Here is an 8,717-nt window from a genome sequence, read left to right on the forward strand (position 1 = left end):
GTAGCTCAGTGGATTGAGTGCGGGCCTGCGAACCAGAGGATTATGCTTCGATTCCCAGTCAGGGCACATGCCTGGGTTGCAGGCCAGTTCCCAGTAGGGGACTCAAGAGAGGCAACCATACATCAATATTTCTCTCCCTCTCTCCTTCCCTTCCCCTCTAAAAATAAATAAATAAAATCTTTTAAAAAAAGAGAAGGCAGTTAGGAGGTTGTTGCAGTGTTCCAGGCCAGAGGTGGTGGTGGAGCGACCCACCACCCTCCAGGTGGAGGCTAGAGCGTGGGCAGTGCTGGTGGGGAGAAAGGGGCAAATCTGAGGCACATTCTGGAAGTAGAATTAGTAAGACTTGTTGACAGTGAGGATATAGGATGAGTAATAGAAAGGACTCTCCCAGGGAACTTCTCTTAATTTTGTACCTTTCTCGATCATTTACGTTTACCCACCTTATGAATGTATAAATTTTAAAATGGAAAAATGGCAATGATTGGGGAACGGTTGAGGAACTTCTAAAAAATATCATATTCTGGCATATTTACACTGTTGTCTCAGTAAGTGGTACCATTTGCTGAGATGGAGAAGATTTAGCAGAGAAATAGATTTAGGAGTGAAGAGGAGGGAGTTAGGATTATATCAAGACCGTAAGGCTGAGATGTTGAATTTGAGACATTAGCAAAACCCAAAAGCAGGTAGCAAGTAGGCAGTTTGTCACATGGACCTGGAGCCAGAAGGAGAGCTGCAAGGGAAGACGCGTACCGGCATATGTATGGTATTTAGAATCATAAGAATGGATGAGATGATGGAGGGAGGGCAGAAGAAAAGAGAGCCCAGAACTGAGTCATGAGAAACACCAGCAGTCGGAGATGGGTGGAGAAGTAGCAGCGAGGGACTGGGGAGCAGGCAGAGGCTGGCAGGAAGGATGAGAGGGTGCGATCCCAGAAACCCACTGTCCAAGCCTCTATGGTTTCCACTCACTACGAGTGAAGTCTTCCCACTCTGTCCAAGGCTCTGCCCTCTCTGGTCAGTGTCTACCCCTAGCCCCGTCCAGGTCAGTTCTGGCTACTCTCAATGTGAGTCACTTTCTTTCGGACTTTCATAATGGTCTTCTTGCCTCTCTGCTTGGAAGACTCAGTCCCGGAACACTAATCCTGTTCTGGGTATGACTCCTATTCTGCTCAAGTTTTACTTGCTCCTCATCCAAGTAGCTTTTCTTGTTATAGTAAGTCCAAGCATCTTACCATTCTTATAGAAGATAGTGTTTTAGAATTCCTTCATGCCAACAAGGTGTCTAGCAAACAGTAGGTATGCAATAAACATTTGACTCATGAATGAAAAAGCCCTCGTAATCTTCACCTTGAGGGGAGGATTTTAAATCTCTTCCACATTTAATACTTTTTTATTTTATAATTGAGCACCTGAGTGGCAATGGGTGGGTTAAAATATTGTTCGAGCAGCCATATTGAGGGGAACTCTGAAGGACTTGGGGAAGAGGGCCCCCACCCTGGTCCTCAGTTGCTGGTGAACTGCAGGGCTGTTTAAGCAAGGCACCACCAGAGGGCAGCAGAGGGCAGCAGAAGGCTGCACAGGACTGATTGTGTGTGTGTGTGTGTGTGTGTGTGTGTGTGTGTGTGTGTGTGCGCGCGCGCGCATAGAAAGGAGGGCCTGAGCTGCTCACCAGGCAACTAGAACCAGCACTAGACTAGGGTGACCTTCTGTCTAGTAGACCCTTTGTAAGAGTGTAAAATGCTTTGATGGAGAGCGTGAGGTCATCTTTCTATTCATGTTTAGACTGTGCTGATTCTTACCGCACAGAGTAGAACGGAGCCGTTTTACCGTGAGTCTCTAGTTGGGAAGGGCTGAGAGTCTCCTGGAACAGTGATGAGGGCAGGGGGAAGTCCAAGGTGAAATGGTGAGCACAGACAGGATTTTTGGTCTTGGCTGCAAGAGACAAGTCTCTTGGAGACTGTTCTGCAGAACAGGGAGTAAGGCAGTGTTGGTCAGTTAAAGCCAGGCAGGAGCTGGGAAGGCTCAAAGGCAAGAAAGCACTTCAGGGAAGGTAGGAGGTAATTATTGGTTCAGCGACATATATGGTCAGCAGTAACCTAGTATGTTTCTTACGCTCTCTGAATTGATATCATTTCTGTTTCCTTTTGTTAGTCAAGTTGTTTTTAAAATTCCCAACTTATATGTGCTTAGGACAAGAGGAATTTTGTACACACATTACCTAGACTAGAGGGTCAAAGAGGGAGCAGCAGGGGTCAAGGTGAGAGGCTCCAACTGGAAGGGACATTAGTTTGGGCACATGGTCTTCTCAACTAACACATACACAATACACACAGCACACACACACTTATATACATACATCTCCCATACAACATATACACATATCTCACATACATGCTCACACACATATATCACATACATATGCCATACACACATATGCACACACCTCACACATAACACATCGCACATACACACACTGATACACACAACATACCCACATTGATAAAGAGGTTTTGTAATGGATATTAGTCTAGGAGCAAATCAACTCTTGGCTTCAGGGGGAGGTCCCAACCGACCCAAGTCATCAACATAGTTCCAACCCCCTAGGCATTCCCTTGGCCACTGCGACTGCTTTGGGAGTGGCCTGCATGAGTCTATCATATGTGAATGAGGAAGGTGTAGCTCTGGGAGCTGTGAGCAGCCATCCTTACCACAAGAAAAGGACTGTTTACAAAAAGCTAATGGCGGGGGGGGGGAGGTGAGATATTCCCAGCTGTGGCCCCCCAAACACAGACACCCTCCAAACACTCTGTGCCAGAGAAGCCCACACCATCTCTGAACTTCAGATTTTGTGAAACAATGAATTGTCTTAGCTGTTTAAGGCCTCAGGTTGGGTTTCTTAAGTCAGAAAACCTTATCAGATCAAAGGCAGAACTCCTTGGGTGGCCTGGGAGGCACCCAGCCTCTCCTGTGGTAGGGAGGGCTGTTCCTTCCCAGCCCTCCTTCAGCCTCTCGGTTCTCAAAATGACCACAGTAGACCTGGCACAGTGCTCAAACTGTGACATATATAACAGAGAAGAAGAAAACAATATTTAAAACCCAGACCAACTATAGCCCTTTTGCCTAATAAGGAAAGTGACCCAATTCCAATCTGCAGAGGAGTGAATCTCTAAATGGATCTTGTCCCTTGCAGAGGCTGAGATGAGATTGGAGCCTGTGGCTTTAAATTTCAAAAGGCAGGCGACCTTGGCTGACATGGGAATTTTATACCTATACAGTTGACCCTTGCATGACATGGATTTGAACTGTATAAGTCCACTTGCACACAGATTTTTTTCAATAAATACAACCATGGATGGAAAAGAGTATTTTTCATTCTCAACCACGGATTCCCAGTGGAGAATCGATAGCACTGTTTGCAATTCAGGACTGGTTAAATCTGTGGGTGCAAAGGGCCAACTGTAGAGTCAAAAGTTATATGCAGATTTTCAACTTAAGAGGGGGTTGGCACCCCTAACCCTTGCCGTTCAAGGATCAACTGTGTATCTCATTTAATGGTGAGGGGTAAGCATTACTTACCCCTTTTCCCAGACAATGAAAGAGGCTCAGAGAAGCATCACCTGCTCATTGTCAGACAGCGCCAGGGTGAGTTTGGTCCCCCACTCTGGGCTCTTTGGCTCTCATGCTCATTCACGGACTCCCTTCTGGGATAGCTCGCCTCCTTCCGCATCCATGGCTGCTTCTTGGGTGTGATTCAGTCTGGCTGGGTTTTTTGGGACGGGGGTGGGGAAGAGGCATAAAGTTTTCTTTGTATGTGTACTTAACATTTCATGGGGGTAGAGAGAGGAATGGGGAGGACAGAGAACCCCTTACCGCAGAGTTCTGATTGGGGTAGAAAGAAGCAGCTAGGTGTACTTTCAGAAGTCAGCCCCTGACAGTGGGGGGAGGGTGGCACAGTGGCTGGCACATGGCCTCAGAGCTCAACTGCACCTGGCCAGGTTCAGGTCCCAGGGCCACACTGCAGTAGCTCTGTGACCTCAGGCAAGTTACTTAACCTCTTGAAGCCTGAGTTTCATATTAATGAATGACACCTACTTCCTGTGGTCTTCATGTAGGTTAAATAAGAAACTACTAAAGAACTTAGCACAGGGCCTGCGTCCCCCCAGGGGGTAGTTGTTATCACACTACATCCAAACACACGGTGCTCCGGTGTTCCGAAGACTCCTGGGAGACATTCTGAAGGCCCCCTCAGGTCCAAGTGGCAATGCTCAAGCGCGACGTCATACTGAGACAGCAGGGCTCGGCGGTTTATGCCCAGTGCTTTTCTTTTGGTAAAATTTGTAATTGTGGTAAGATACACATAATGAAATCTATCACTTTAATTATTTTAAAGTGTAGTGTTCAGTAATGTTAAGCACATTCACAGTGTTGTGTAACCAATCTCCAGAACTCTTTTCTTCTTGTCAAACTGAAATTTTATACCCATTGAACTCCCTATTTGTCCCTCCTCAGCCCCTGGAAGACACCATTTTACTCTCTGTCTCCATGAATTTGACTACTCTAGGTAAGGGGAATCAGTATTTGTTTTTTTGTGGCTGGCTTAGTTTACTCAGCGTGATGTCCTCAAATGTCATCCATGTGATGTGTCAGAATTTCCTTCCTGTTTTAAGGATGAATACTCTTTCATTGTTATGTATAGACCACACTTTGTTTGTCCATTCATCCACCAATGGCGACTTGGGTTGCTCTCACCTTTTGGCTATTCTGAGGAATGCTGCTGTGAACACGAATATCTGCTGGGGTACGAATATCTCTTCAAGACCCCGCTTTCAATTCTTTTGCATATATACCCAGATGTACAATTTCTAGGTCATATGGTAATTCTACTTTTAATATTTTGAGAAACCATCATCTTGTTTTACATAACAGCTGTACCACTTTACATTCCACCAGCTGTGTACAGGGTTCCAATTTCTTCACATCCTTGACAACCCTTATTGTTCTCCATTCTTTAAAAAACCACGAGCCACCCCAGTGGGTATGAGTGGTATTTCAACCTCATGGTGGTTTTGATTTGCATTTCCCTAATGATGAGTAATGTTGAGCATCTTTACATGTGCTTGTGGGCCATTTGTATTTCCTCTTTGAAGAAATGCCTATTCCAGTCCTTTGCCCATTGTTTTTTAACGAGAGTTTTTTGTCTGTTAATTTGTGTGAGTCTTTTATATATTCTGTATATTAACTCTGTAGTATATATATGATCTACAAATATTTTCTTCCATTATATGTGTTGCCTTTCACTCTGTTGACTATGTCCTTTGATGTCCAGAAGTTTTACATTTTGATATCCTCATAGTCCAATTTATTTTTACCACAATGCTTTTGTCCCTCTTTTCTCCCTTGGGAGCAAGTCAGTAGGAACTAGGGTGAGCTTAGCCATGGTCTGCCTCTGTCATTGCCTACTGGTGTGAAAAAGGAGAAGGAGCTCCTTATTACACAAGACAAAAGACCAGCGTCCTTCATGAAGATATCAGGCCAGAGGGATTTGAATACATCTACTTACTGAAGACTCTAGAACTGAGAAAACCTGGCATAGAAGGATTGGCTCTCAGAGAGCCTGGTGTCACCTCTGACATCTGGCCCAAGAATCAAGCTGGAGGTGGCAGAAGATCTGACTACTGTGGCTGTTCAGGACCTGCTTCCAGTTTGTGAAAGCTGTCCAGGACCTGTTTCCGATGCAAGGGAGTTCTGCCCTGGGAGCTGATTAGAACTCAGATGAGAAAAGCAAGGCACCGAGGGCACAACATTGAAGGAGGCATTCACTCTCAGGGGCCAACCCTGCACTTTCAGGAGCTAGAGAGGGAGTGCCTCCTGTAGTTTTGTGCCTCCAGCACCTCCCTTTTTTCACTGCAGCCCTGGCTCTGCCTGGGGCCGAGGAGAGGGGCCTAGCACCACTGCTTCTGTTTCAGAGTGAGGGAGACAGCTGTGGTGACAAAGGGCACCCAGTGTGTATGAACCACATCACAGGGATCAGCGCTTAAGCTAGAGTCCACACCTGACGAGCAGGCCTGGTGGATCCCAACTGTGACAAACGCTCAGATTTCTTCTCTTGATGGATGATCAGACCTCAAGTTTTGGTGCAAAAGAGAGTGTGTTCCTTTCTTCTCTTGTTGATATACTCATAGTCCAATTTATTTTCAGAACAAGCTTTGGCCCCGTGATACTGTATTCTTTATCTATGCCAAAACTTAGTTGCTCAAAACAACAGCATATATTATTGCACAATTTCTATAGACCAAGAATCCAGGCACAGCTTGCCTGAGTCCTCTGTTTCGGGATCTCTCACAGGCTGAAATTGAGGTATCACCTGGGCTATTGTCATGTCAAGCCTTGACTGGGAAAGATCCTCTTCTCAAGTTCATGTTTCTGCCACTAGGACTCATTTCCTTCCCAGCTGTTGGCTGAAGGCCTCTCTCAGTTCCTTGATGTGGGTTCCTCCAACATGACATCTTGCTTCAGCAGAGCCAGGATGCTGAGAAGGATGCTGAGAAGCCAAGAGAGTGAGAGGATGCAAGCAAGATGCAAGTCATGTTCTTTTGTAGCCTAATCTTGGAAGTGACACGTCATCACCTTTGCCATACTCTGTTTGTGAGAAGCAACCTACTAGAACTAGTTTACACATGCACTACACAACCCACACACATAAACACAGACACATGACACATGCATAAACACGCATACATAAACACACACAGAGGAGATTACAGTAGGGTGTGAGTGCCAGAGACCAGACCATAGGGAGCCATTGCAGAAGTGGCCTACCTCAGGTAGGAGTAGAATTAAACAACTAGCGTTTATTGAGTCCAAACATGTGTCTGGACAGCTCATAACGATCCCATAAAGTCCTCGCAATAGCTTTGTGAAACAACTGGATTCAGTTATTCTCTGCACAGAAGAGTAGCAAAAGTAGCAAGGAAGGTCTCTGAGGCGTGGAAGGCCAGTGGCACACCCATCGATGCATTACTCTGGGGAAGACGGGTCTGAGTGCTGTGAGACACTGCATGGGGGTTGGATCCCCGAGGCTGGAACTCAGAGATTAGTCAAGTTTGCAGTGTAGCAGGACCCGACAGACAAGCAGACAGCAGAACCCAAAGCCATCATTTGAATGGGAAAGGTGGAGAACCCTCTTGTGACAAATGAATGGGGCACAATGATGAGGTCACCAAGACAAGTCCTCAGAGGCTGTGGTTGGGACTGGCTTTACAAAGCAGCTGCACAATGGATATTGCAGAATTGTTGACAATATTGGAAGAAATAGTGAAAGACTCTTACAAGAGGAAGGCACCTAAGAAACAGCCTGTTTGCCTCCAGAAGGGCGGCAGTGGGTATATCAGCTCAGCAAACATCACTCTGGAAGACAGTCTCAGGCAGAAGCTGGCAGATGTGGTGGTTCCTGAGGTAATCAGTGGAAGAGAATGTGGGACAAAATAGAAGGATCCTGTGTACAGAGGATGCTGAACTAGAGACCATGCAGACTATTTGGAATTTCTAATGAATGAACCTATCCATTTAGTTTTCTTTGTATGAGAGTAGGGGTGGGGTATCTGTCCTGATATGAATGGGGCAAACAACTTACCCAACGTAAGCCTTAGTTCCCATACCTTTAATATGGTGATAATACTTATGCATGGTGTATTGTAGGAATTAAATAAATCATGGATATAAATACCTAGTGTATAATAGGTGCTTAATAAAAGTTAGCTCTTTTCTCCACTCACCTTCCTTCCTCTCTTCCTTCATTTAAATAATATGATGAGGTGTATACCCGGTAGGTTGGCACCCACCTTCACTCTGTCTACTTTGTAGTAGACCTGTGCAGTACTGCAAAGGCTGCAAAGCTAAAAACTACATTTCCCAGGCTCCTATGCAATCGGGGTCTAGAGGTGATTAAGGACCAACCATGAGATGTACTTGTGGGAGATCTGGGAAGCCAGGCAGAAACTATGCTTCTGCTGCTCTGCTGTTTCTGTTGGTCCTGCAGTTGAGGGTCTGGTTGAGCTTTCCCTGGTCACATGAGGAGACGTCCTAGTATTCTGTCACTAGTCTCATGGATATTGGAGGCCAGAGTCATCCATTTAGCTGGTGGCCTTGTGGCTGGAGAGGTGCTGGTTCTGGGGCAAACAGCTTCTTTGGTGGCCTAGGTTTCCTTTGGGAAGTTTTTCTGAAGGCTCATCCTGAAAGTCTTTTCTAATCTATCCAAGTAGTTCTTTGACATATCCTGTCATAAATTCTTTTTTGTTTAATCTAGCCAGAGTGGATTTTATTCCCTTCCTCCAACCAATACAAATGGGATGGAGAGACTTTTACTGCCAAATTCCTCTTAGAGAAAGCACAGTGTGTGTGTGTGTGTGTTGGAAGGATGCTTTGACAAGTGCTTAGAGAGAGGGTAGTGCCCCTCGCACANGGTTTCCTTTGGGAAGTTTTTCTGAAGGCTCATCCTGAAAGTCTTTTCTAATCTATCCAAGTAGTTCTTTGACATATCCTGTCATAAATTCTTTTTTGTTTAATCTAGCCAGAGTGGATTTTATTCCCTTCCTCCAACCAATACAAATGGGATGGAGAGACTTTTACTGCCAAATTCCTCTTAGAGAAAGCACAGTGTGTGTGTGTGTGTGTGTGTGTGTGTGTGTGTGTGTGTGTGTGTTGGAAGGATGCTTTGA

The sequence above is a fragment of the Sturnira hondurensis genome, unplaced genomic scaffold (genome assembly GCF_014824575.4).
Source record: "Sturnira hondurensis isolate 20B ecotype Veracruz unplaced genomic scaffold, ASM1482457v3 Scaffold0006505, whole genome shotgun sequence".
Classification (NCBI taxonomy): domain Eukaryota; kingdom Metazoa; phylum Chordata; class Mammalia; order Chiroptera; family Phyllostomidae; genus Sturnira; species Sturnira hondurensis.